The following is a 27934-nucleotide window of genomic DNA, read 5'->3' as shown; positions in this document are numbered from 1 at the left end:
CTAATCGGCCGCATCTTGGTTGTCAGCCGCCATGGTGAGAGCAAAAGATTCACCGATGGTGCGCAAGTGAATCATAGCATGGGAACCGGCCTTCGCCTCGGTGATCTTCTTCCTGAATAAATCAACCTCCTCGCTAGTCCGTGGATAACTCGAAGGACGAACCCCAATATCAGGGAACTTGTGAGTGCATAGCTTGCACACCTTCCTATCATGCAGAGATACCTCCTTGATGTTCACCACAGCTTGAATGGCGCGCCTGACGTATTCCATGAAGTTTTCATCGGATTGGAAGCCATAGATAGTTAGCTTTGCCAGATTTTTGTGCTTGAAATCAGGAGTAGATGGCTCCCACTTTACATCTGTTTTCATGGAGCGACTTTTTTGCGACTCCATTTGGCACTTATGATCCCATATTGTGATGGAAAGCTCTTCTACAGATGGTGCGGCTTCAAGAAAGAACAATGTCCAAGCGATATCACATTCCTCAGGAAGATTGTTGAGATTCACAAGGCGTAGTTTGCTGAGCACAGGCGCAACCAGTTTCCTGCATTCTGGTTGCACCCAAATCTGTGATATAGGCAGAACAGATTAATTACAAGATGTTCTACATAAATTACATCAGTCATGGGCCTAGAACGCGGGCACATCACAAGGACTTGCTATTTTGTAACGCCCCGGTTCCGTTGCGCCAGGTGTCTGCCAGTTATCCGCTGTCGTTGCCATGTCATCTGCTTGCGTGTTGCTTTTGCCATGTCATCATCTGCATTTCATATCATGTCATCATGTGCATCGCATTTGCATACGTGTTCGTCTCGAGCATCCGAGCATTTTCCCCGTTGTCCGTTTTGCAATCCGGCGCTCCTATCTCCTCCGGTGCACCCCTCTTGTTTTCTTTCGTGTGCGGGTGTCAAACTTTCTCGGAATGGACCGAGTCTTGTCAAGTGACCTGGGTATATCACCGGGAGACCACCGGTCAAGTTTCGTTCCATTTGGAGGTCGTTTGGTACTCCAACGGTTAACCGGGCATCCGCAAAGTCCATTTGAGTGTCCAGCAAAAACCCCCTTTCAAACAGCCCCAAAACACCTCTAAGTCTCCGCCATGCTCTCGGTCGTTCGATCACGATCGCGTGGGTGAAAACCGCACCTCGTTTGGACTCTCCTAGCTCCCTCTACCTATATAAACACCCCCTCCCCCGAAATTCGCGGATGAATTCCACCCTAACCCTAGCTCCGCCCAGGCCCGCGCGGCCGCCCGTCCGACTCGCCGCCTCCGGCCTCCCAGCGCCGCCGCCGCCCGGCGCGCTCTGCCGCTGCCTCGCCGGCGCGCCGCCCCTCTGCCTCCGCCGCCGCAGCGCCCGCCGGGGCCACCTCCGCCGCCGCCCGCGACGGCCCGCGTCTCCGTCGCCATGGCCGCCGCCCCGTGCTCCGCCGTGGGACCCGCCGCCGCATCTCCTCCCTCCGACCTCCGCCGCCGGCACCTCCCCTCGCCGGAGCGCCGCCCGCGCCCGCCGCCTTGCCTCCACCGTCGCCGTCTCCCCGCGGCCCCGCCTCGATCCCAGCGCCGAGCCCCGATCCAGTTCGCGTTGACTTCGCCCCCCCCCCTCGAGGTCGAATTTTTCCCAAGTCTTTCTCTGATGTCATTATCATGCCATGTTCATAGCATCGTAACTTCATGCATGTAGCACCGATTCGCGCGTATAATATGTCGAATTGTTCGCCTCGTGATGCTCTTCATTTTGTTCAATGGCACCATGTTCATTAGGGATCATCTTGATGCCCAAATGTTCGTTGGAAGAGGGCTAGTTGCTGTTATTCTCTGGTTCTTGTCAGAACTTGGAGATTTGTCATTTTTGTATCATTTAATCTGTGCATCTTTTGGGCATTAGCTCTACATGTGTTTTGAAGTATGCCATTCCATCTTTCCAAGGGTGTATGCCATGTATTTTTGTGATCTCTGTGGTGACTAGCACAAGCATGCAAAGTAGGCTCCGTAATATTTCTGATTTCAGGGACTTAGTGATTTCTCCAAGTCCTTGTCTGCTGTAATTTTGTTGCCATGTAAACTTGATGCTACAGAGATATCCATGCATATTTTGGAGATGTTCAGTAAGGATGTTTTGTATCTATAGTTGTAATTGATCCATTCCTGCCCTTGTTTGCAATTATGGAGTACCATAGCATGACTCAATCTTGCTCTACTTTTGCTATAAAATATTTCTGGCAGATTCTTGTCATGATATGCAATTTTGCCAAGCTTATTGTAGTTGATCCGTACATGCTATGCATTTGTCCTTGCCATGGTTAGCTTCATAAACATGCCATCTTGCTGTAGGTGTGCTTGGTTTGTCATGTATTGCTCTGTAGTGAGTGCATCAAGCTCACAAAAGGCCTTCATATTATTATTTCTGCCATGCTCTGTTTTCTGCTAAGTCTGAAACCTGATAACGAAACTTGCTATGTTTACATGCTTTCCATCATATCTTCTGGTCCTTTTTGGCTTATGGTTAGTAAGGTACTTTTGTCATATGCTTTGAGTAGATTCATGCCATGCTTTGTTTTGCCATGTTAAGTTCCTGTAGCATGTTGATTTCGTGCTCTGAACAGTGCTACCTGATGTTATTTCTGCCATGTCCAGTAATTTCACCAAGTCTGCGAACCTGTTATTATTTGCAATCTTGCCATGTCCTTTTGAGCATGTTCTAGTGATTTCTGGAGATAGCTCAGTGTTCATGTTTTGTTGTGATTTACCTGTACATCAAGTGCATGCCTTTTGTTTTCATGTTGAGTTGCTGTAGCATATTGTTTTGATGCTTGCTAGATGCATAGTTGCTGTTTTGGACAGATTGTTGCCATGTATTGTTTGGAGTGTATGTGTTGCACCGTTGCTCCGTTTTGAGCATGCTCTATATGAAACTTGCTTAGAATTGTATGTAGTTCCATATTATCATGTTGCATCCTTGTTTTGAGGTGTTTGCTTGATGTTTGTATGCATTTTGCATCAATGCCATGTTTAACTTGTTTTGCTCATATCTTATAGGCCGTAGCTCCGAATCTAATGAACTTTATATGTAACTTGACTAGAATTTCGTGTAGATCATCATGGTGCTATTTAACTTGCTGTTTAACAACTTCAACTTAATGCTTATTCAGTTCTGGACCAATTTCGAAATTTGCATATGAGGACTTACCGGAATTGTTATATGTTGTTTCCGGCCTCATTTAAACTTGCCTTGATGTGTTGTTCTTGTATGCATCATCTCTTGTCATGAGTAGCTTCGTTTAGCCTTGTCATGCATCATTCTTGGTTGAGCATCATGCCTTGTTCATGTGTGGTGTGTTTACCTTGTTGTGTGCTTCTTCTCGATAGTTCCCGTGTCGTTGCGATCGTGAGGATTCGTTCGTCTTCGTGGCTTCATCTTCTTCATGGATTCGTTCTTCTTCCTAGCGGGATTTCAGGCAAGATGACCGCCACCTTGGATCTCATTACTATCATTGCTATGCTAGTTGCTTCGTTCTATCGCTTTGCTGCGCTACCTATTCACTTGCTCCTCAAGCCTCCCAAATTGCCATGAACCTCTAACCTTTGTCACCCTTCCTAGCAAACCGTTGTTTGGCTATGTTACCGCTTTGCTCAGCTCCTCTTATAGCGTTGCTAGCTGCAGGTGAAGATGAAGATTGCTCCATGTTGGATTATGTTTATGTTGGGATATCACAATATCTCTTATATTATTAATGCATCTATATACTTGGTAAAGGGTGGAAGGCTCGGCCTTATGCCTGGTGTTTTGTTCCACTCTTGCCGCCCTAGTTTCCGTCTTACCGGTGTTATGTTCCCGGATTTTGCGTTCCTTACACGGTCGGGTGATTTATGGGACCCCCTTGACAGTTCGCTTTGAATAAAACTCTTCCAGCAAGGCCCAACCTTGGTTTTACCATTTGCCTAGCCTATTTCTTTTCCCTAGGGAGTCGCTCTCTCGAGGGTCATCTTATTTTACCCCCCCCGGGCCAGTGCTTCTCCAAGTGCTGGTCCAAACCGAGCGATGTCCGGCGCCCCCTGGGCAACCAGGGTCTATGCCAACCCGACGTCTTGCTCATCCGGTGTGCCCTGAGAACGAGATATGTGCAGCTCCTATCGGGATTTGTCGGCACATCGGGCGGCTTTGCTGGTTTTGTTTTACCATTGTCGAAATGTCTTGTAACCGGGATTCCGAGACTGATCGGGTCTTCCCGGGAGAAGGAATATCCTTCGTTGACCGTGAGAGCTTATAATGGGCTAAGTTGGGACACTCCTGCAGCGTATTATCTTTCGAAAGCCGTGCCCGCGGTTATGTGGCAGATGGGAATTTGTTAATATCCGGTTGTAGATAACTTGACACTTGACCTTAATTAAAACGCATCAACCGCGTGTGTAGCCGTGATGGTCTCTTCTCGGCGGAGTCCGGGAAGTGAACACGGTTTCTGGGTTATGTTTGACGTAAGTAGGAGTTCAGGATCACTTCTTGATCATTGCTAGTTCACGACCGTTCCTTTGCTTCTCTTCTCGCTCTTGTTTGCGTAAGTTAGCCACCATACATGCTTAGTCGCTGCTGCAACCTCACCACTTTATCCTTTCCTTTCCCATTAAGCTTTGCTAGTCTTGATACCCATGGTAATGGGATTGCTGAGTCCTCGTGGCTCACAGATTACTACACCACCAGTTGCAGGTACAGGTTTTGCGATGATCATGACGCGAGAGCGATGTCCTTGTTTGGAGTTCTTCTTCTGCTTCTTCTTCGTTCAGGGGATAGGTTCCAGGTCGGCAGCCTGGGCTAGCAGGGTGGATGTCGTTTGGGTTTCTGTTTATGTTTCATCCGTAGTCGGATGTTGTTCTCATGTATGATGTATTGATGTATTCTTACGGCATTTGTATGCCTTGTATGTATCCCAGAATATTATGTAATGTTGATGTAATGATATCCACCTTGCGAAGGCGTTTCAATATGCGGTTCTATCCTTGGTGGGGCCTTCGAGTCTCTTTAGGATAGTATCGCATATTGGGCGTGACAAGTTGGTATCAGAGTCTCGACCGACCCTAGGAGCCCCCCTTGTTTGATCGTGTAGTTTGGCCGTTGTTGAGTCTAGAAGAAAACTTTTTTTCCGAGTCTAGTTATATCGGAGAGTAGGAATTATTTTACTCCTCGGCCACTTCGTCGCTCTGGTGAGAAATCTTGACGTAGGTGTTTTGAACTATTCCTCTTCCCTTTCAAATTTTTCTTCAGGATCACGTGGTTAGTTTTCGTTCGTTGTCCTTCCTCTTTTTCAATCCGGAGCAGTTCTCTTCGAGTGGTTTCGATCCTCGTGATCTTTTGCGAGATCAGTCCTCAGTTATTTCTCTTCCGATGCCGTTTTCCCCATACATAGTTGTCCTTGTTTTTTCCCACCCGCCCTCCCTTCTTCTTCTCGGAACCGGAGTCTGTAATCGAGTATCGATTCTACTCGTGTGAAATCTTTGCATTCTCCCCTCAATTACTTAAACCGGTGCTTTTCTCTTCAAAGCTATTCGTCGATTTCCCCTTCCAAGTTGCCGTTGTTTTTCCCGCCCTCCCACCCCTTTTATTCCCGGAGTCTGAGTCTCTTTCGAGCATCAATTTCATCCGTGCGGAGTATCTTCAGTCTTTCCTCAATTATTTCTACCGGTGAATTTTTGCCTCGCTCGACATTCTTCATCTCTTTTCTTCTCAGGTGGATTCCATTCCAATTTTTCGGTAGTAACCATATTCTTTCCTCGGCTCAAATATGTTTTCCGATGCTCGTTCCCCTCTCATCATTTAATCGTTCCGGAGTGATGAAGACATCTCAGGAGATTCGTCTGTGTTCGAATTAATTCGAGGTTGCCACCTCATTCAAATATTTCAATTATTCCGGTGCATCATCTAGCTAATCAACAATCCTTTTTCAACGGTATTTCTTTTCGGTGGGCCCTAACCCACAGGTCTTTTCCCAGGATCTTACCTGACTCTTCTAATTTTTCCGGTGTTTTTCTCAAATCCTTTTGAAGTCTGACGTAAGTATGAATTTCATCAGTCAGATGTTTCTCCAAGTTCGTTTTAAAATTCTTTCATGATCGGGTCAACCTTTTTCCTCTTTTCATTCTCCCGGAGTATCTCAACAATTTTGGTGTTGTTTCTCGCCGTCATTCTCAACATCTGAGAAACGAAGTAGCATTTCTCTTAAATCTTGTTCGTTCTCCCGGAGATTCGCGGTGCTAGCTCGATGTTAGCCTATCCAATTGTTTCTAGTCGTGCATTTCTTTTCACCCATCCGGAGTATTTCAGGAGTTTTTTTTTCCGTCTCATTTATCCGGAGGTCTTCTTTTCAAAATATTTCGTCGTTCTAAGTTTTCTAATCCGTTCTCTGATTATTCTATATTCATGCCTTTTCGTTCGTCTCCTTATTCTTCCGGTGCTTCGTTCAAGTATGCTTCAATCAGCTCGCGATCTCTTCTTTCAATTACATTTGATTCCCTCAAGTATATTCGTGCTTTTCCTATTTTCCCGGTGAGTCATTCTCCTTCGTCAGTCAATTTTGAATTCTAACGGTGGTTCACTCAAGATTTCTTTATGTTGTTATCATATCAATTAACTCGTTCTTTCTAATCCTACCGGTGGTTCACGAAGATTTTTCCTCAAGTTTTGGCACTATATCTCCTTTTAATCTTTCCAACGAGAATAAGTAGTATGCGAAATCCATTGCGTTTCATCAATTTAATTGATGAAGGATAAGCATAACGTAATTTCTTATTCTTATTTCATCGTCGCCAAGAAATTCCTTTTCTTCAGAGTTTGTTCTTGATGAATAAATTCTAGTTTCAAGTGTTTCATCTTTTCTTTCCCGGAGTTCAAATTTCCTCGGCCATTTCGTCGGAACCTCCATCTAAATCATCGCAAGACTCAGAGCTTATGCTATTCTTCTATTTTATCTCGTCATCCTTTTGTTACCGGAGTTCTTCACGGTGGTCGTCATGATTTAATTCATTCTTCAAGAGTTCATCAAGTTTTTGTTGCTGGAGTTCAAGTATCTTTTCTTCTCGTGTCTCGAAGTGCAAATAATTCTCTGTTTTCTTTTGAAGTGGAGTTTGGCATTTCTTCGTTCTCTCTCAGCTATTCAATCTTTTCCGCTTGTGGTAGGTTACCACCTCATAATTTTCGGGATGTTATCCATAAGTCCACAACAAACTTATTCTTTTCGTTGTTGAATTTCCAACAACTCCGTTCAATGTTTTCCTGCTAAGGATGCCTCTATTTCATTCGTGGCACAAGTTGTCATTTTCCTCCCCGTTCCTCTCATTCTATTAATTCAATTCTTTCCGGAGATTTTGTGTTGTTTCTTAAGTCAAGTATCTTCCCATTTCTCGAGCTCGTGCCGCCTAAATCCTTCAGTCTTATTGGTTTCTTATCTCGTTCTAACAGGAGTGGTTTCAGAGTCTATCTGATTCCGTGAGCATTCGATTCTCGTCATTATCGTCGTTCCTTTTCTTCTCGAGTGCTCTCGATTCTTTGATTTCCTCTTGCGATCTTATTCCTTTTTCCTGTCTTCTCCCAACCGGTGTGGCTTCGAATTCAGGCTTATCCCTTGAGCTTTTGCTTCTTGTCTAACTCAACATTCCTCTTTTCTTCTCGAGTGTTCTTGACGTTGTTCATCCTCTTTGTCTTGTTCTTATTACACCTCATCCTTTTTCTGTTCCGTCTCGGTCCTAAGATCTCGGGACGAGATCTCTTGTTAGTGGAGGAGTGTTGTAACGCCCCGGATCCGTTGCGCCAGGTGTCTGCCAGTTATTCGCTGTCGTTGCCATGTCATTTGCTTGCGTGTTGCATTTTGCCATGTCATCATCTGCATTTCATATCATGTCATCATGTGCATTGCATTTGCATACGTGTTCGTCTCATGCATCCGAGCATTTTCCCCGTTGTCCGTTTTGCAATCCGGCGCTCCTATCTCCTCCGGTGCACCCCTCTTGTTTTCTTTCGTGTGCGGGTGTCAAACTTTCTCGGAATGGACCGAGTCTTGTCAAGTGGCCTTGGTATACCACCGGGAGACCACCGGTCAAGTTTCGTTCCATTTGGAGGTCGTTTGGTACTCCAACGGTTAACCGGGCATCCGCAAAGTCCATTTGAGTGTGCAGCAAAAACCCCTTCAAACAGCCCCAAAACCCCTCTAAGTCTCCGCCATGCTCTCGGTCGTTCGATCACGATCGCGTGGGCGAAAACCGCACCTCGTTTGGACTCTCCTAGCTCCCTCTACCTATATAAACACCCCCTCCCGAAATTCGCGGATGAATTCCACCCTAACCCTAGCTCCGCCCAGGCCCGCGCGGCCGCCCGTCCGACTCGCCGCCTCCGGCCTCCCAGCGCCGCCGCGCCGGCGCGCCTCCCGCCGGCGCGCTCCGCCGCCGCCTCGCCGGCGCGCCGCCCCTCTGCCTCCGCCGCCGCAGCGCCCGCCGGGGACACCTCCGCCGCCGCCGCGACAGCCCGCGTCTCCGCCGCCATGGCCGCCGCCCCATGCTCCGCCGTGGGCCCCGCCGCCGCATCTCCTCCCTCCGACCTCCGCCGCCGGCACCTCCCTCGCCGGAGCCGCCGCGCCCGCCGCCTTGCCTCCTCCGTCGCCGTCTCCCCGCGGCCCCGCCGCCTCGATCCCAGCGCCGATCCCCGATCCAGTTCGCGTTGACTTCGCCCCCCCCCTCGAGGTCGAATTTTTCCCGTCTTTCTCTGATGTCATTATCATGCCATGTTCATAGCATCGTAACTTCATGCATGTAGCTCCGATTCGCGCGTATAATATGTCGAATTGTTCGCCTCGTGATGCTCTTCATTTTGTTCAATTGCACCATGTTCATTACAGATCATCTTGATGCCCAAATGTTCGTTGGAAGAGGGCTAGTTGCTGTTATTCTCTGGTTCTTGTCAGAACTTGGAGATTTGTCATTTTTGTATCATTTAATCTGTGCATCTTTTGGGCATGAGCTCTACATGTGTTTTGAAGTATGCCATGCCATCTTTCCAAGGGTGTATGCCATGTATTTTTGTGATCTCTGTGGTGACTAGCACAAGCATGCAAAGTAGGCTCCGTAATATTTCTGATTTCAGGGACTTAGTGATTTCTCCAAGTCCTTGTCTGCTGTAATTTTGTTGCCATGTAAACTTGATGCTACAGAGATATCCATGCATATTTTGGAGATGTTCAGTAAGGATGTTTTGTAGCTATAGTTGTAATTGATCCATTCCTGCCCTTGTTTGCAATTATGGAGTGCCATAGCATGACTCAATCTTGCTCTACTTTTGCTATAAAATATTTCTGGCAGATTCTTAACATGATATGCAATTTTGCCAAGCTTATTGTAGTTGATCCATACATGCTATGCATTTGCTTTTGCCATGGTTAGCTTCATAAACATGCCATCTTGCTGTAGGTGTGCTTGGTTTGTCATGTATTGCTCTGTAGTGAGTCCATCAAGCTCACAAAGAGGCCTTCATATTATTATTTCTGCCATGCTCTGTTTTCTGCTAAGTCTGAAACCTGATAACGAAACTTGCTATGTTTACATGCTTGCCATCATATCTTCTGGTCCTTTTTGGCTTATGGTCAGTAAGGGACTTTTGTCATATGCTTTGAGTAGATTCATGCCATGCTTTGTTTTGCCATGTTAAGTTCCTGTAGCATGTTGATTTCGTGCTCTGAACATTGCAACCTGATGTTATTTCTGCCATGTCCAGTAATTTCTGCTAAGTCTGTGAATCTGTTATTATTTGCAATCTTGCCATGTCCTTTTGAGCATGTTCTAGTGATTTCTGGAGATAGCTCAGTGTTCATGTTTTGTTGTGCTTTACCTGTACATCATGTCCATGCCTTTTGTTTTCATGTTGAGTTGCTGTAGCATATTGTTTTGATGCTTGCTAGATGCCTAGTTGCTGTTTTGGACAGATTGTTGCTATGTATTGTTTGGAGTGTATGTGTTGCACCGTTGCTCCGTTTTGAGCATGCTCTATATGAAACTTGCTTAGTTTGCATGTAGTTCCATATTATCATGTTGCATCCTTGTTTTGAGGTGTTTGCTTGATGTTTGTATGCATTTTGCATCAATGCCATGTTTATCTTGTTTTGCTCATATCTTCTAGGCCGTAGCTCCGAATCTAATGAACTTTATATGTAACTTGACTAGAATTTCGTGTAGATCATCATGGTGCTCTTTAACTTGCTGTTTAACAACTTCAACTTAATGCTTGTTCAGTTCTGGACCAATTTCGAAATTTGCATATGAGGACTTACCGGAATTGTTATATGTTGTTTCCGGCCTCATTTAAACTTGCCTTGATGTGTTGTTCTTGTATGCATCATCTCTTGTCATGAGTAGCTTCATATAGCCTTGTCATGCATCATTCTTGGTTGAGCATCATGCCTTGTTCATGTGTGGTGTGTTTACCTTGTTGTGTGCTTCTTCTCGATAGTTCCCGTGTCGTTGCGATCGTGAGGATTCGTTCGTCTTCGTGGCTTCATCTTCTTCATGGATTCGTTCTTCTTCCTAGCGGGATTTCAGGCAAGATGACCGTCACCTTGGATCTCATTACTATCATTGCTATGCTAGTTGCTTCGTTCTATCGCTTTGCTGCGCTACCTATTCACTTGCTCCTCAAGCCTCCCAAATTGCCATGAACCTCTAACCTTTGTCACCCTTCCTAGCAAACCGTTGTTTGGCTATGTTACCGCTTTGCTCAGCCCCTCTTATAGCGTTGCTAGCTGCAGGTGAAGATGAAGATTGCTCCATGTTGGATTATGTTTATGTTGGGATATCACAATATCTCTTATATTATTAATGCATCTATATACTTGGTAAAGGGTGGAAGGCTCGGCCTTATGCCTGGTGTTTTGTTCCAGTCTTGCCGCCCTAGTTTCCATCTTACCGGTGTTATGTTCCCGGATTTTGCGTTCCTTACACGGTTGGGTGATTTATGGGACCCCCTTGACAGTTCGCCTTGAATAAAACTCTTCCAGCAAGGCCCAACCTTGGTTTTACCATTTGCCTAGCCTATTTCTTTTCCCTAGGGAGTCGCTCTCTCGAGGGTCATCTTATTTTACCCCCCCCGGGCCAGTGCTTCTCCAAGTGCTGGTCCAAACCGAGCGATGTCCGGCGCCCCCTGGGCAACCAGGGTCTATGCCAACCGACGTCTGGCTCATCCGGTGTGCCCTGAGAACGAGATATGTGCAGCTCCTATCGGGATTGTCGGCACATCGGGCGGCTTTGCTGGTTTTGTTTTACCATTGTCGAAATGTCTTGTAACCGGGATTCCGAGACTGATCGGGTCTTCCCGGGAGAAGGAATATCCTTCGTTGACCGTGAGAGCTTATCATGGGCTAAGTTGGGACACCCCTGCAGGGTATTATCTTTCGAAAGCCGTGCCCGCGGTTATGTGGCAGATGGGAATTTGTTAATATCCGGTTGTAGATAACTTGACACTTGACCTTAATTAAAACGCATCAACCGCGTGTGTAGCCGTGATGGTCTCTTCTCGGCGGAGTCCGGGAAGTGAACACGGTTTCTGGGTTATGTTTGACGTAAGTAGGAGTTCAGGATCACTTCTTGATCATTGCTAGTTCACGACCGTTCCTTTGCTTCTCTTCTCGCTCTTATTTGCGTAAGTTAGCCACCATACATGCTTAGTCGCTGCTGCAACCTCACCACTTTACCCCTTCCTTTCCCATTAAGCTTTGCTAGTCTTGATACCCATGGTAATGGGATTGCTGAGTCCTCGTGGCTCACAGATTACTACACCACCAGTTGCAGGTACAGGTTTTGCGATGATCATGACGCGAGAGCGATGTTACTTGTTTGGAGTTCTTCTTCTGCTTCTTCTTCGATCAGGGGATAGGTTCCAGGTCGGCAGCCTGGGCTAGCAGGGTGGATGTCGTTTGAGTTTCTGTTTATGTTTCATCCGTAGTCGGATGTTGATCTTATGTTTGATGTATTGATGTATTCTTGCGGCATTTGTATGCCTTGTATGTATCCCCAAATATTATGTAATGTTGATGTAATGATATCCACCTTGCAAAAGCGTTTCAATATGCGGTTCTATCCTTGGTGGGGCCTTCGAGTCTCTTTAGGATAGTATCGCATATTGGGCGTGACAAGTTGGTATCAGAGCCTCGACCGACCCTAGGAGCCCCCCTTGATTGATCGTGTAGTTTGGCCGTTGTTGAGTCTAGAAGAAAACTTTTTCTGAGTCTAGTTATATCGGAGAGTAGGAATTCTTTTACTCCTCTGCCCCTTCGTCGCTCTGGTGAGAAATCTTGACGTAGGTGTTTTGAACTATTCCTCTTCCCTTCAAATTTTTCTTCAGGATCACGTGGTTAGTTTTCGTTCGTTGTCCATCCTCTTTTCAATCCGGAGCATTTCTCTTCGAGTGTTTTCGATCCTCGTCATCTTTTGCGAGATCAGTCCTCAGTTATTTCTCTTCCGATGTCGTTTTCCCTGTCCGAAGTTGTCCTTGTTTTTCCCACCCGCCCTCCCTTCTTCTTCTCGGAACCGGAGTCTGTAATCGAGTATCCATTCTACTCGTGCGAAATCTTTGCATTCTCTCCTCAATTATTTCAACCGGTGCTTTTCTCTTCAAAGCTATTCGTCGATTTCCCCTTCCAAGTTGCCGTTGTTTTTCCCGCCCTCCCACCCCTTTTATTCCCGGAGTCTGAGTCTCTTTCGAGCATCAATTTCATTCGTGCGGAGTATCTTCAGTCTTTCCTCAATTATTTCTACCGGTGAATTTTTGCCTCGCTCGACATTCTTCATCTCTTTTCTTCTCAGGTGGATTCCATTCCAATTTTTCGGTAGTAACCATATTCTTTCCTCGGCTCAAATATGTTTTCCGATGCTCGTTCCCCTCTCATCATTTAATCGTTCCGGAGTGATGAAGACATCTCAGGAGATTCGTCTGTGTTCGAATTAATTCGAGGTTGCCACCTCATTCAAATATTTCAATTGTTCCGGTGCATCATCTAGCTAATCAACAATCCTTTTCAACGGTATTTCTTTTCGGTGGGCCCTAACCCACAGGTCTTTTCCCAGGATCTTACCTGACTCTTCTAATTTTTCCGGTGTTTTTCTCAAATCCTTTTGAAGTCTGACGTAAGTATGAATTTCATCAGTCAGATGTTTCTCCAAGTTCGTTTTAAAATTCTTTCATGATCGGGTCAACCTTTTTCCTCTTTTCATTCTCCCGGAGTATCTCAACAATTTTGGTGTTGTTTCTCGCCGTCATTCTCAACATCTGAGAAAAGAAGTAGCATTTCTCTTAAATCTTGTTCGTTCTCCCGGAGATTCGCGGTGCTAGCTCGATGTTAGCCTATCCAATTGTTTCTAGTCGTGCATTTCTTTTCACCCATCCGGAGTATTTCAGGAGTTGTTTTTCGGTCTCATTTATCCGGAGGTCTTCTTTTCAAAATATTTCGTCGTTCTAAGATTTCTAATCCGTTCTCTGATTATTCTATATTCATGCCTTTTCGTTCGTCTCCTTATTCTTTCGGTGCTTCGTTCAAGTATGCTTCAATCAGCTCGCGATCTCTTCTTTCAATTACATTTGATTCCCTCAAGTATATTCGTGCTTTTCCTATTTTCCCGGTGAGTCATTCTCCTTCGTCAGTCAATTTTGAATTCTAACGGTGGTTCACTCAAGATTTCTTTATGTTGGTATCATATCAATTAACTCGTTCTTTCTAATCCTACCGGTGGTTCACGAAGATTTTTCCTCAAGTTTTGGCGCTATATCTCCTTTTAATCTTTCCAACGAGAAGTAGTATGCGAAATCCGTTGCGTTTCATCAATTTAATTGATGAAGGATAAGCATAACGTAATTTCTTATTCTTATTTCATCGTCGCCAAGAAATTCCTTTTCTTCAGAGTTTGTTCTTGATGAATAAATTCTAGTTTCAAGAGTTTCATCTTTTCTTTCTCGGAGTTCAAATTTCCTCGGCCATTTCGTCGGAACCTCCATCTAAATCATCGCAAGACTCAGAGCTTATGCTATTCTTCTATTTTCTCGTCATCCTTTTGTTACCGGAGTTCTTCACAGTGGTCGTCATGATTTAATTCATTCTTCAAGAGTTCATCAAGTTTTTGTTGCTGGAGTTCAAGTATCTTTTCTTCTCGTGTCTCGAAGTGCAAATAATTCTCTGTTTTTTTGAAGTGGAGTTTGGCATTTTCGTTCTCTCTCAGCTATTCAATCTTTTCCGCTTGTGGTAGGTTACCACCTCATAATTTTGGGATGTTATCCATAAGTCCACAACAAACTTATTCTTTTCGTTGTTGAATTTCCAACAACTCCGTTCAATGTTTTCCTGCTAAGGATGCTCTCTATTTCATTCGTGGCACAAGTTGTCATTTTCCTCCCGTTCCTCTCATTCTATTAATTCAATTCTTTCCGGAGATTTTGTGTTGTTTCTTAAGTCAAGTATCTTCCCATTTCTCGAGCTCGTGCTGCCTAAATCCTTCAGTCTTATTGGTTTCTTATCTCGTTCTAACAGGAGTGGTTTCAGAGTCTATCTGATTCCGTGAGCATTCGATTCTCGTCATTATCGTCGTTCCTTTTCTTCTCGAGTGCTCTCGATTCTTTGATTTCCTCTTGCGATCTTATTCCTTTTTCCTGTCTTCTCCCAACCGGTGTGGCTTCGAGTTCAGGCTTATCCCTTGAGCTTTTGCTTCTTGTCTAACTCAACATTTCTCTTTTCTTCTCGAGTGTTCTTGACGTTGTTCATCCTCTTTGTCTTGTTCTTATTACACCTCATCCTTTTTCTCTTCCGTCTCGGTCCTAAGATCTCGGGACGAGATCTCTTGTTAGTGGAGGAGTGTTGTAACGCCCCGGATCCGTTGCGCCAGGTGTCTGCCAGTTATCCGCTGTCGTTGCCATGTCATCTGCTTGCGTGTTGCATTTTGCCATGTCATCATCTGCATTTCATATCATGTCATCATGTGCATCGCATTTGCATACGTGTTCGTCTCGAGCATCCGAGCATTTTCCCCGTTGTCCGTTTTGCAATCCGGCGCTCCTATCTCCTCCGGTGCACCCCTCTTGTTTTCTTTCGTGTGCGGGTGTCAAACTTTCTCGGAATGGACCGAGTCTTGTCAAGTGACCTGGGTATATCACCGGAGACCACCGGTCAAGTTTCGTTCCATTTGGAGGTCGTTTGGTACTCCAACGGTTAACCGGGCATCCGCAAAGTCCATTTGAGTGTCCAGCAAAAACCCCCTTTCAAACAGCCCCAAAACACCTCTAAGTCTCCGCCATGCTCTCGGTCGTTCGATCACGATCGTGTGGGCGAAAACCGCACCTCGTTTGGACTCTCCTAGCTCCCTCTACCTATATAAACACCCCCTCCCCCGAAATTCGCGGATGAATTCCACCCTAACCCAGCTCCGCCCAGGCCCGCGCGCCGCCCGTCCGCCTCGCCGCCTCCGGCCTCCCACGCCGCCGCCGCCCGGCGCGCCTCCCCGCCGCCGCTCCGCGCCGCTCGCCGGTGCGCCGCCCTCTGCCTCCGCCGCCGCAGCGCCCGCCGGGGACACCTCCGCCGCCGCCCGCGACAGCCCGCGTCTCCGCCGCCATGGCCGCCGCCCCGTGCTCCGTCGTGGGCCCGCCGCCGCATCTCCTCCCTCCGACCTCCGCCGCCGGCACCTCCCTCGCCGGAGCGCCGCCCGCGCCCGCCGCCTTGCCTCCTCCGTCGCCGTCTCCCCGCGGCCCCGCCTCGATCCCAGCGCCGAGCCCCGATCCAGTTCGCGTTGACTTCGCCCCCCCCCCTCGAGGTCGAATTTTTCCAAGTCTTTCTCTGATGTCATTATCATGCCATGTTCATAGCATCGTAACTTCATGCATGTAGCTCCGATTCGCGCGTATAATATGTCGAATTGTTCGCCTCGTGATGCTCTTCATTTTGTTAAATTGCACCATGTTCATTAGAGATCATCTTGATGCCCAAATGTTCGTTGGAAGAGGGCTAATTGCTGTTATTCTCTGGTTCTTGTCAGAACTTGGAGATTTGTCATTTTTGTATCATTTAATCCGTGCATCTTTTGGGCATGAGCTCTACACGTATTTTGAAGTATGCCATTCCATCTTTCCAAGGGTGTATGCCATGTATTTTTTTGATCTCTGTGGTGACTAGCACAAGCATGCAAAGTAGGCTCCGTAATATTTCTGATTTCAGGGACTTAGTGATTTCTCCAAGTCCTTGTCTGCTGTAATTTTGTTGCCATGTAAACTTGATGCTACAGAGATATCCATGCATATTTTGGAGATGTTCAGGAAGGATGTTTTGTAGCTATAGTTGTAGTAGATCCATTCCTGCCCTTGTTTGCAATTATGGAGTGCCATAGCATGACTCAATCTTGCTCTACTTTTGCTATAAAATATTTCTGGCAGATTCTTACATGATATGCAATTTTGCCAAGCTTATTGTAGTTGATCCGTACATGCTATGCATTTGTTCTTGCCATGGTTAGCTTCATAAACATGCCATCTTGCTGTAGGTATGCTTGTTTTGTCATGCATTGCTCTGTAGTGAGTGCATCAAGCTCACAAAGAGGCCTTCATATTATTATTTCTGCCATGCTCTGTTTTCTGCCAAGTCTGAAACCTGATAACGAAACTTGCTATGTTTACATGCTTGCCATCATATCTTCTGTTCCTTTTTGGCTTATGGTCAGTAAGGGACTTTTGTCATATGCTTTGAGTAGATTCATGCCATGCCTTGTTTTGCCATGTTAAGTTCCTGTAGCATGTTGATTTCGTGCTCTGAACATTGCTACCTGATGTTATTTCTGCCATGTCCAGTAATTTCTGCTAAGTCTGTGAACCTGTTATTATTTGCAATCTTGCCATGTCCTTTTGAGCATGTTCTAGTGATTTCTGGAGATAGCTCAGTGTTCATGTTTTGTTGTGCTTTACCTGTACATCATGTCCATGCCTTTTGTTTTCATGTTGAGTTGCTGTAGCATATTGTTTTGATGCTTGCTAGATGCCTAGTTGCTGTTTTGGACAGATTGTTGCTATGTATTGTTTGGAGTGTATGTGTTGCACCGTTGCTCCGTTTTGAGCATGCTCTATATGAAACTTGCTTAGATTTGCATGTAGTCTCATATTATCATGTTGCATCCTTGTTTTGAGGTGTTTGCTTGATGTTTGTATGCATTTTGCATCAATGCCATGTTTAACTTGTTTTGCTCATATCTTCTAGGCCGTAGCTCCGAATCTAATGAACTTTATATGTAACTTGACTAAAATTTCGTGTAGATCATCATGGTGCTCTTTAACTTGCTGTTTAACAACTTCAACTTAATGCTTGTTCAGTTCTGGACCAATTTCGAAATTTGCATATGAGGACTTACCGGAATTGTTATATGTTGTTTCCGGCCTCATTTAAACTTGCCTTGATGTGTTGTTCTTGTATGCATCATCTCTTGTCATGAGTAGCTTCATATAGCCTCGTCATGCATCATTCTTGTTTGAGCATCATGCCTTGTTCATGTGTGGTGTGTTTACCTTGTTGTGTGCTTCTTCTCGATAGTTCCCGTGTCGTTGCGATCGTGAGGATTCGTTCGTCTTCGTGGCTTCATCTTCTTCATGGATTCGTTCTTCTTCCTAGCGGGATTTCAGGCAAGATGACCGTCACCTTGGATCTCATTACTATCATTGCTATGCTAGTTGCTTCGTTCTATCGCTTTGCTGCGCTACCTATTCACTTGCTCCTCAAGCCTCCCAAATTGCCATGAACCTCTAACCTTTGTCACCCTTCCTAGCAAACCGTTGTTTGGCTATGTTACCGCTTTGCTCAGCCCCTCTTATAGCGTTGCTAGCTGCAGGTGAAGATGAAGATTGCTCCATGTTGGATTATGTTTATGTTGGGATATCACAATATCTCTTATATTATTAATGCATCTATATACTTGGTAAAGGGTGGAAGGCTCGGCCTTATGCCTGGTGTTTTGTTCCACTCTTGCCGCCCTAGTTTCCGTCATACCGGTGTTATGTTCCCGGATTTTGCGTTCCTTACACGGTTGGGTGATTTATGGGACCCCCTTGACAGTTCGCCTTGAATAAAACTCTTCCAGCAAGGCCCAACCTTGGTTTTACCATTTGCCTAGCCTATTTCTTTTCCCTAGGGAGTCGCTCTCTCGAGGGTCATCTTATTTTACCCCCCCGGGCCAGTGCTTCTCTAAGTGTTGGTCCAAACCTGAGCGATGCCGGGGCCACCTGGGGCAACTCAGGGTCTGGCCTTACCGTAGCTTGGCTCATCCGGTGTGCCCTGAGAACGAGATATGTGCAGCTCCTATCGGGATTTGTCGGCACATCGGGCGGCTTTGCTGGTTTTGTTTTACCATTGTCGAAATGTCTTGTAACCGGGATTCCGAGACTGATCGGGTCTTCCCGGGAGAAGGAATATCCTTCGTTGACCGTGAGAGCTTATCATGGGCTAAGTTGGGACACCCCTGCAGGGTATTATCTTTCGAAAGCCGTGCCCGCGGTTATGTGGCAGATGGGAATTTGTTAATATCCGGTTGTAGATAACTTGACACTTGACCTTAATTAAAACGCATCAACCGCGTGTGTAGCCGTGATGGTCTCTTCTCGGCGGAGTCCGGGAAGTGAACACGGTTTCTGGGTTATGTTTGACGTAAGTAGGAGTTCAGGATCACTTCTTGATCATTGCTAGTTCACGACCGTTCCTTTGCTTCTCTTCTCGCTCTTATTTGCGTAAGTTAGCCACCATACATGCTTAGTCGCTGCTGCAACCTCACCACTTTATCCTTCCTTTCCCATTAAGCTTTGCTAGTCTTGATACCCATGGTAATGGGATTGCTGAGTCCTCGTGGCTCACAGATTACTACACCACCAGTTGCAGGTACAGGTTTTGCGATGATCATGACGCGAGAGCGATGTTACTTGTTTGGAGTTCTTCTTCTGCTTCTTCTTCGATCAGGGGATAGGTTCCAGGTCGGCAGCCTGGGCTAGCAGGGTGGATGTCGTTTGAGTTTCTGTTTATGTTTCATCCGTAGTCGGATGTTGATCTTATGTATGATGTATTGATGTATTCTTGCGGCATTTGTATGCCTTGTATGTATCCCCAAATATTATGTAATGTTGATGTAATGATATCCACTTTGCAAAAGCGTTTCAATATGCGGTTCTATCCTTGGTGGGGCCTTCGAGTCTCTTTAGGATAGTATCGCATATTGGGCGTGACAAGTTGGTATCAGAGCCTCGACCGACCCTAGGAGCCCCCCCTTGATTGATCGTGTAGTTTGGCCGTTGTTGAGTCTAGAAGAAAACTTTTTCTGAGTCTAGTTATATCGGAGAGTAGGAATTCTTTTTACTCCTCTGCCTCTTCGTCGCTCTGGTGAGAAATCTTGACGTAGGTGTTTTGAACTATTCATCTTCCCCTTCAAATTTTTCTTAGGATCACGTGGTTAGTTTTCGTTCGTTGTCCATCCTTTTTCAATCCGGCGCATTTCTCTTCGAGTGTTTTCGATCCTCGTCATCTTTTGCGAGATCAGTTCTCAGTTATTTCTCTTCCGATGTCGTTTTCCCTGTCCGAAGTTGTCCTTGTTTTTCCCACCCGCCCACCCTTCTTCTTCTCGGAACCGGAGTCTGTAATCGAGTATCCATTCTACTCGTGCGAAATCTTTGCATTCTCTCCTCAATTATTTCAACCGGTGCTTTTCTCTTCAAAGCCATTCGTCGATTTCCCCTTCCAAGTTGCCGTTGTTTTTCCCGCCCTCCCACCCCTTTTATTCCCGGAGTCTGAGTCTCTTTCGAGCATCAATTTCATTCGTGCGGAGTATCTTCAGTCTTTCCTCAATTATTTCAACCGGTGAATTTTGCCTCGTTCGACATTCTTCATCTCTTTTCTTCTCAGGTGGATTCAATTCCAATTTTTCGGTAGTAACCATATTCTTTCCTCGGCCTAAATGTGTTCCGTTGCTCGTTCCCCTCTCGTCATTTAATCATTCCGGAGTGATGAAGACATCTCAAGAGATTCGTCTGTGTTCGAATTAATTCGAGGTTGTCACCTCATTCAAATATTTCAATTGTTCCGGTGCATCATCTATCTGATCAACAATCCTTTCTCAACGGTGTTTCTTTTCGGTGGGCCCTAACCCACAGGTCTTTTCCCAGGATCTTACCTGACTCTTCTAATTTTCCCGGAGTTTTTCTCAAATCCTTTTGAAGTTTGACGTAAGTATGAATTTCATCAGTCAGATGTTTCTCCAAGATCGTTTCAAATTCTTTCATGATCGGGCCAACATTTTTTCTCCCGGAGTATCTCAACAATTTTGGTGTTGTTTCTCGCCGTCATTCTCAACATCTGAGAAACGAAGTAGCATTTCTCTTAAATCTTGTTCGTTCTCCCGGAGATTCGCGGTGCTAGCTCGATCTTAGCCTATCCAATTCTTTCTAGTCGTGCACTTCTTTTCACCCATCCGGAGTATTTCAGGAGTTGTTTTTCCGTCTCATTTATCCGGAGGTCTTCTTTTCAAAATATTTCGTCGTTCTAAGTTTTCTAATCCGTTCTCTGATTATTCTATATTCATGCCTTTTCGTTCGTCTCCTTATTCTTCCGGTGCTTCGTTCAAGTATGCTTCAATCAGCTCGCGATCTCTTCTTTCAATTACATTTGATTCCCTCAAGTATATTCGTGCTTTTCCTATTTTCCCGGTGAGTCATTCTCCTTCGTCAGTCAATTTTGAATTCTAACGGTGGTTCACTCAAGATTTCTTTATGTTGTTATCATATCAATTAACTCGTTCTTTCTAATCCTACCGGTGGTTCACGAAGATTTTTCCTCAAGTTTTGGCGCTATATCTCCTTTTAATCTTTCCAACGAGAATAAGTAGTATGCGAAATCCGTTGCGTTTCATCAATTTAATTGATGAAGGATAAGCATAACGTAATTTCTTATTCTTATTTCATCGTCGCCAAGAAATTCCTTTTTCTTCAGAGTTTGTTCTTGATGAATAAATTCTAGTTTCAAGTGTTTCATCTTTTCTTTCCGGAGTTCAAATTTCCTCGGCCATTTCGTCGGAACCTCCATCTAAATCATCGCAAGACTCAGAGCTTATGCTATTCTTCTATTTTATCTCGTCATCCTTTTGTTACCGGAGTTCTTCACGGTGGTCGTCATGATTTAATTCATTCTTCAAGAGTTCATCAAGTTTTTGTTGCTGGAGTTCAAGTATCTTTTCTTCTCGTGTCTCGAAGTGCAAATAATTCTCTGTTTTCTTTTGAAGTGGAGTTTGGCATTTCTTCGTTCTCTCTCAGCTATTCAATCTTTTCCGCTTGTGGTAGGTTACCACCTCATAATTTTCGGGATGTTATCCATAAGTCCACAACAAACTTATTCTTTTCGTTGTTGAATTTCCAACAACTCCGTTCAATGTTTTCCTGCTAAGGATGCTCTCTATTTCATTCGTGGCACAAGTTGTCATTTTCCTCCCCGTTCCTCTCATTCTATTAATTCAATTCTTTCCGGAGATTTTGTGTTGTTTCTTAAGTCAAGTATCTTCCCATTTCTCGAGCTCGTGCTGCCTAAATCCTTCAGTCTTATTGGTTTCTTATCTCGTTCTAACAGGAGTGGTTTCAGAGTCTATCTGATTCCGTGAGCATTCGATTCTCGTCATTATCGTCGTTCCTTTTCTTCTCGAGTGCTCTCGATTCTTTGATTTCCTCTTGCGATCTTATTCCTTTTTCCTGTCTTCTCCCAACCGGTGTGGCTTCGAGTTCAGGCTTATCCCTTGAGCTTTTGCTTCTTGTCTAACTCAACATTCCTCTTTTCTTCTCGAGTGTTCTTGACGTTGTTCATCCTCTTTGTCTTGTTCTTATTACACCTCATCCTTTTTCTCTTCCGTCTCGGTCCTAAGATCTCGGGACGAGATCTCTTGTTAGTGGAGGAGTGTTGTAACGCCCCGGATCCGTTGCGCCAGGTGTCTGCCAGTTATCCGCTGTCGTTGCCATGTCATCTACTTGCGTGTTGCTTTTGCCATGTCATCATCTGCATTTCATATCATGTCATCATGTGCATCGCATTTCCATACGTGTTCGTCTCGAGCATCCGAGCATTTTCCCCGTTGTCCGTTTTGCAATCCGGCGCTCCTATCTCCTCCGGTGCACCCCTCTTGTTTTCTTTCGTGTGCGGGTGTCAAACTTTCTCGGAATGGACCGAGTCTTGTCAAGTGACCTGGGTATATCACCGGGAGACCACCGGTCAAGTTTCGTTCCATTTGGAGGTCGTTTGGTACTCCAACGGTTAACCGGGCATCCGCAAAGTCCATTTGAGTGTCCAGCAAAAACCCCCTTTCAAACAGCCCCAAAACACCTCTAAGTCTCCGCCATGCTCTCGGTCGTTCGATCACGATCGTGTGGGCGAAAACCGCACCTCGTTTGGACTCTCCTAGCTCCCTCTACCTATATAAACACCCCCTCCCCCGAAATTCGCGGATGAATTCCACCCTAACCCTAGCTCCGCCCAGGCCCGCGCGGCCGCCCGTCCGCCTCGCCGCCTCCGGCCTCCCAGCGCCGCTGCCGCCCGGCGCGCCTCCCCGCCGGCGCGCTCCGCCGCCGCCTCGCCGGCGCGCCGCCCCTCTGCCTCCGCCGCCGCAGCGCCCGCCGGGGACACCTCCGCCGCCGCCCGCGACAGCCCGCGTCTCCGCCGCCATGGCCGCCGCCCCGTGCTCCGCCGTGGGCCCCGCCGCCGCATCTCCTCCCTCCGACCTCCGCCGCCGGTACCTCCCCTCGCCGGAGCGCCGCCCGCGCCCGCCGCCTTGCCTCCTCCGTCGCCGTCTCCCCGCGGCCCCGCCTCGATCCCAGCGCCGAGCCCCGATCCAGTTCGCGTTGACTTCGCCCCCCCCCCTCGAGGTCGAATTTTTCCCGTCTTTCTCTGATGTCATTATCATGCCATGTTCATAGCATCGTAACTTCGTGCATGTAGCTCCGATTCGCGCGTATAATATGTCGAATTGTTCGCGTCGTGATGCTCTTCATTTTGTTCAATTGCACCATGTTCATTAGAGATCATCTTGATACCCTAATGTTCGTTGGAAGAGGGCTAGTTGCTGTTATTCTCTGGTTCTTGTCAGAACTTGGAGATTTGTCATTTTTGTATCATTTAATCTGTGCATCTTTTGGGCATGAGCTCTACATGTGTTTTGAAGTATGCCATGCCATCTTTCCAAGGGTGTATGCCATGTATTTTTGTGATCTCTGTGGTGACTAGAACAAGCATGCAAAGTAGGCTCCGTAATATTTCTGATTTCAGGGACTTAGTGATTTCTCTAAGTCCTTGTCTGCTGTAATTTTGTTGCCATGTAAACTTGATGCTACACAGATATCCATGCATATTTTGGAGATATTCAGTAAGGATGTTTTGTAGCTATAGTTGTAATTGATCCATTCCTGCCCTTGTTTGCAATTATGGTGTGCCATAGCATGACTCAATCTTGCTCTACTTTTGCTATAAAATATTTCTGGCAGATTCTTTTCATGATATGCAATTTTGCCAAGCTTATTGTAGTTGATCCATACATGCTATGCATTTGTCCTTGCCATGGTTAGCTTCATAAACATGCCATCTTGCTGTAGGTGTGCTTGGTTTGTCATTTATTGCTCTGTAGTGAGTGCATCAAGCTCACAAAGAGGCATTCATATTATTATTTCTGCCATGCTCTGTTTTCTGCCAAGTCTGAAACCTGATAACGAAACTTGCTATGTTTACATGCTTGCCATCATATCTTCTGGTCCTTTTTGGCTTATGGTTAGTAAGGTACTTTTATCATATGCTTTGAGTAGATTAATGCCATGCTTTGTTTTGCCATGTTAAGTTCTGTAGCATGTTGATTTCGTGCTCTGAACAGTGCTACCTGATGTTATTTCTGCCATGTCCAGTAATTTCACTAAGTCTGCGAACCTGTTATTATTTGCAATCTTGCCATGTCCTTTTGAGCATGTTCTAGTGATTTCTGGAGATAGCTCACTGTTCATGTTTTGTTGTGCTTTACCTGTACATCATGTCCATGCCTTTTGTTTTCATGTTGAGTTGCTATAGCATATTGTTTTGATGCTTGCTAGATGCTTAGTTGCTGTTTTGGACAGATTGTTGCCATGTATTGTTTGGAGTGTATGTGTTGCACCGTTGCTCCGTTTTGAGCATGCTCTATATGAAACTTGCTTAGAATTGTATGTAGTTCCATATTATCATGTTGCATCCTTGTTTTGAGGTGTTTGCTTGATGTTTGTATGCATTTTGCATCAATGCCATGTTTAACTTGTTTTGCTCATATCTTATAGGCCGTAGCTCCGAATCTAATGAACTTTATATGTAACTTGACTACAATTTCGTCTAGATCATCATGGTGCTATTTAACTTGCTGTTTAACAACTTCAACTTAATGCTTATTCAGTTCTGGACCAATTTCGAAATTTGCATATGAGGACTTACCGGAATTGTTATATGTTGTTTCCGGCCTCATTTAAACTTGCCTTGATGTGTTGCTCTTGTATGCATCATCTCTTGTCATGAGTAGCTTCGTTTAGACTTGTCATGCATCATTCTTGGTTGAGCATCATGTCTTGTTCATGTGTGGTGTGTTTACCTTGTTGTGTGCTTCTTCTCGATAGTTCCCGTGTCATTGCGATCGTGAGGATTCGTTCGTCTTCGTGGCTTCATCTTCTTCATGGATTCGTTCTTCTTCCTAGCAGGATTTCAGGCAAGATGACCGCCACCTTGGATCTCATTACTATCATTGCTATGCTAGTTGCTTCGTTCTATCGCTTTGCTGCGCCACCTATTCACTTGCTACTCAAGCCTCCCAAATTGCCATGAACCTCTAACCTTTGTCACCTTCTAGCCCTTCCTAGCAAACCGTTGTTTGGCTATGTTACCGCTTTGCTCAGCTCCTCTTATAGCGTTGCTAGCTGCAGGTGAAGATGAAGATTGCTCCATGTTGGATTATGTTTATGTTGGGATATCACAATATCTCTTATATTATTAATGCATCTATATACTTGGTAAAGGGTGGAAGGCTCGGCCTTATGCCTGGTGTTTTGTTCCACTCTTGCCGCCCTAGTTTCCGTCTTACCGGTGTTATGTTCCCGGATTTTGCGTTCCTTACACGGTCGGGTGATCTATGGGACCCCCTTGACAGTTCGCTTTGAATAAAACTCTTCCAGCAAGGCCCAACCTTGGTTTTACCATTTGCCTAGCCTATTTCTTTTCCCTAGGGAGTCGCTCTCTTGAGGGTCATCTTATTTTTACCCCCCCGGGCCAGTGCTTCTCCAAGTGCTGGTCCAAACCGAGCGATGTCCGGCGCCCCCTGGGCAACCAGGGTCTATGCCAACCCGACGTCTTGCTCATCCGGTGTGCCCTGAGAACGAGATATGTGCAGCTCCTATCGGGATTTGTCGGCACATCCGGGCGGCTTTGCTGGTTTTGTTTTACCATTGTCGAAATGTCTTGTAACCGGGATTCCGAGACTAATCGGGTCTTCCCGGGAGAAGGAATATCCTTCGTTGACCGTGAGAGCTTATCATGGGCTAAGTTGGGACACCCCTGCAGGGTATTATCTTTCGAAAGCCGTGCCCGCGGTTATGTGGCAGATGGGAATTTGTTAATATCCGGTTGTAGATAACCTGACACTTGACCTTAATTAAAACGCATCAACCGTGTGTGTAGCCGTGATGGTCTCTTCTCGGCGGAGTCCGGGAAGTGAACACGGTCTGAGTTTTGTTTGACGTAAGTAGGAGTTCAGGATCACTTCTTGATCATGGCTAGTTCACGACCGTTCCTTTGCTTCTCTTCTCGCTCTTGTTTGCGTAAGTTAGCCACCATATCTTGCTTAGTCGCTGCTGCAACCTCACCACTTTATCCTTTCCTTTCCCCTTAAGGTTTGCTAGTCTTGATACCCATGGTAATGGGATTGCTGAGTCCTCGTGGCTCACAGATTACTACACCACCAGTTGCAGGTACAGGTTTATGCGATGATCATGACGCGAGAGCGATGTCTTGTTTTGGAGTTCTTCTTCTGCTGCTTCTTCGTTCAGAGGATAGGTTCCAGGTCGGCAGCCTGGGCTAGCAGGGTGGATGTCGTTTGGGTTTCTGTTTATGTTTCATCCGTAGTCGGATGTTGTCTTCATGTATGATGTATTGATGTATTCTTGCGGCATTTGTATGCCTTGTATGTATCCCCGAATATTATGTAATGTTGATGTAATGATATCCACCTTGCGAAGGCGTTTCAATATGCGGTTCTATCCTTGGTGGGCCTTCGAGTCTCTTTAGGATAGTATCGCATATTGGGCGTGACATATTTTGACCACAAAAATTCAGTGTAGAACTGTGGATTACAAGTGAATTTATATCCCGCTTTGGATGGCGTACATGCATATTTATAACAGGATCAATTGGATACATTCTTTTGGTGGCTTGTTAACATTGTGATAATATAAAATCCTTTAAAACATATATATAACCATCCATCATAATAGACAAAACCAGACAAAGATGATCGTAGTGAGCTTTTCCAAAAAGAAAGAAAGAAAGATGATCATTTGTGAGTACGTACCTTTTCACTTAGAAAATCCAGATGGAATCACTTATCGAGGGGACATTAACAAGCAATTGGCTTAGCTTGTGGTTGTTTGATGAATGATACGCGTTAGCGAGGCTTAGTTTGGATAGCCGAGGGACAAAAACCAAGGAACAAGGGATTGTTAGTACAATATGCCCATCTATGCAAGGTCATCCGTTGAAGCTTGGGTAGACTGTGAAGCTCTAGTCTTAAAAATTCCCCATAGACGAATGTAAGCTCAACGAGTCTGGCGTGCTCTACGCGCAGCACCGACTTGTCCCCTGCATCACACCGGGACAAATGCAACGACTCGAGCCTCTTGCAGGTGGTTAGGATGTTGGGTATGTCCGATTGACGGAACCTGAGGTTGTGCAGATGCAGCCGCGTGAGGCCGGCAAACGCGTCCGGACACTCCCCGATAAAACTGTTGAACATCTTCGCAGAGTCGAGGAGATCCGCATCAGTTGTCTTATAATAGACGTCCTTGGTCAGGATCTCGAACTCTGCCTCATAAATCTTCTGGGTCGCCATGGCGAGGGCGACGGCCCTGCCGATCTTGAGATGGTCGTCGCCTCTCATGATGAACCTGAGCTTCAGCATGCGGACGGGGATCCCAGGAGACCTCGTGCTCAGGATCTTGACAGTCGCGTCGGTTACATCACGGTTCATCCAGCGTAGATCGCCGTCGCTGAAGTCGACGACAATCCGAGAGAGCAAGGCCGGCAGGTTGAGCGTTTGCTTGGAGACGAGGCAGGTCCTGACGGCGTCGAGCATGCCGAGCCTCTCCAGGATGTTGAGCAGCACATGGTCGGGCAGTTTGATTAGCCTGTCGACTTTCAACAGCTGGATAGATATAGATTGATAAGTTCAATGAGTCATGCACAAAAATTTGAGGAGGAGGACACAAGCAACGGGGGCTTACATCACGACGGCGGCGGCTAACCCGGTTGAGCTTCATGGCGCGCGGTCTGATCTCAAGGAACAACGAAGTGGCAGATGGCGGCTACGCTTACATGCCGGACAATAACGTGCAAGATATGTCCAGGTTAGTTCATGATTTTTAATGCTAGCACCTCTATTTCTCTTCAAACCCTGTACCAAAACATGAGCGTATTGTCAGGGGAGAACATAACAATCTGGATGGATCATGGGATCACGCCCAGCTCCCTAATTTGCGGGTTTCTGGTGATGATCCAAGTTGACTAGACACTATTGATGAGGTCACCAAGGAGGATTTGTCAGAGGCCGGAATCGATAGAAGTGTATCCCGCGGTTCTGACTAGTCCTTGAGACGAATCACTACAC

At 45.8% G+C, this 27934-nt stretch overlaps 1 pseudogene; it reads right to left on the bottom strand.

Moving 5' to 3' along the window:
- Window positions 1–27587, bottom strand: LOC123142779 (uncharacterized; annotated as a pseudogene).
- Between the last annotated feature and the right edge of the window lie 347 nt (window positions 27588–27934).

This window comes from Triticum aestivum, chromosome 6D (assembly GCF_018294505.1).
Source record: "Triticum aestivum cultivar Chinese Spring chromosome 6D, IWGSC CS RefSeq v2.1, whole genome shotgun sequence".
Lineage (NCBI taxonomy): Eukaryota > Viridiplantae > Streptophyta > Magnoliopsida > Poales > Poaceae > Triticum > Triticum aestivum.
The sequence above is the reverse complement of the archived record's forward strand: the minus strand, read 5'-3'. Positions and strand labels throughout refer to the sequence as shown.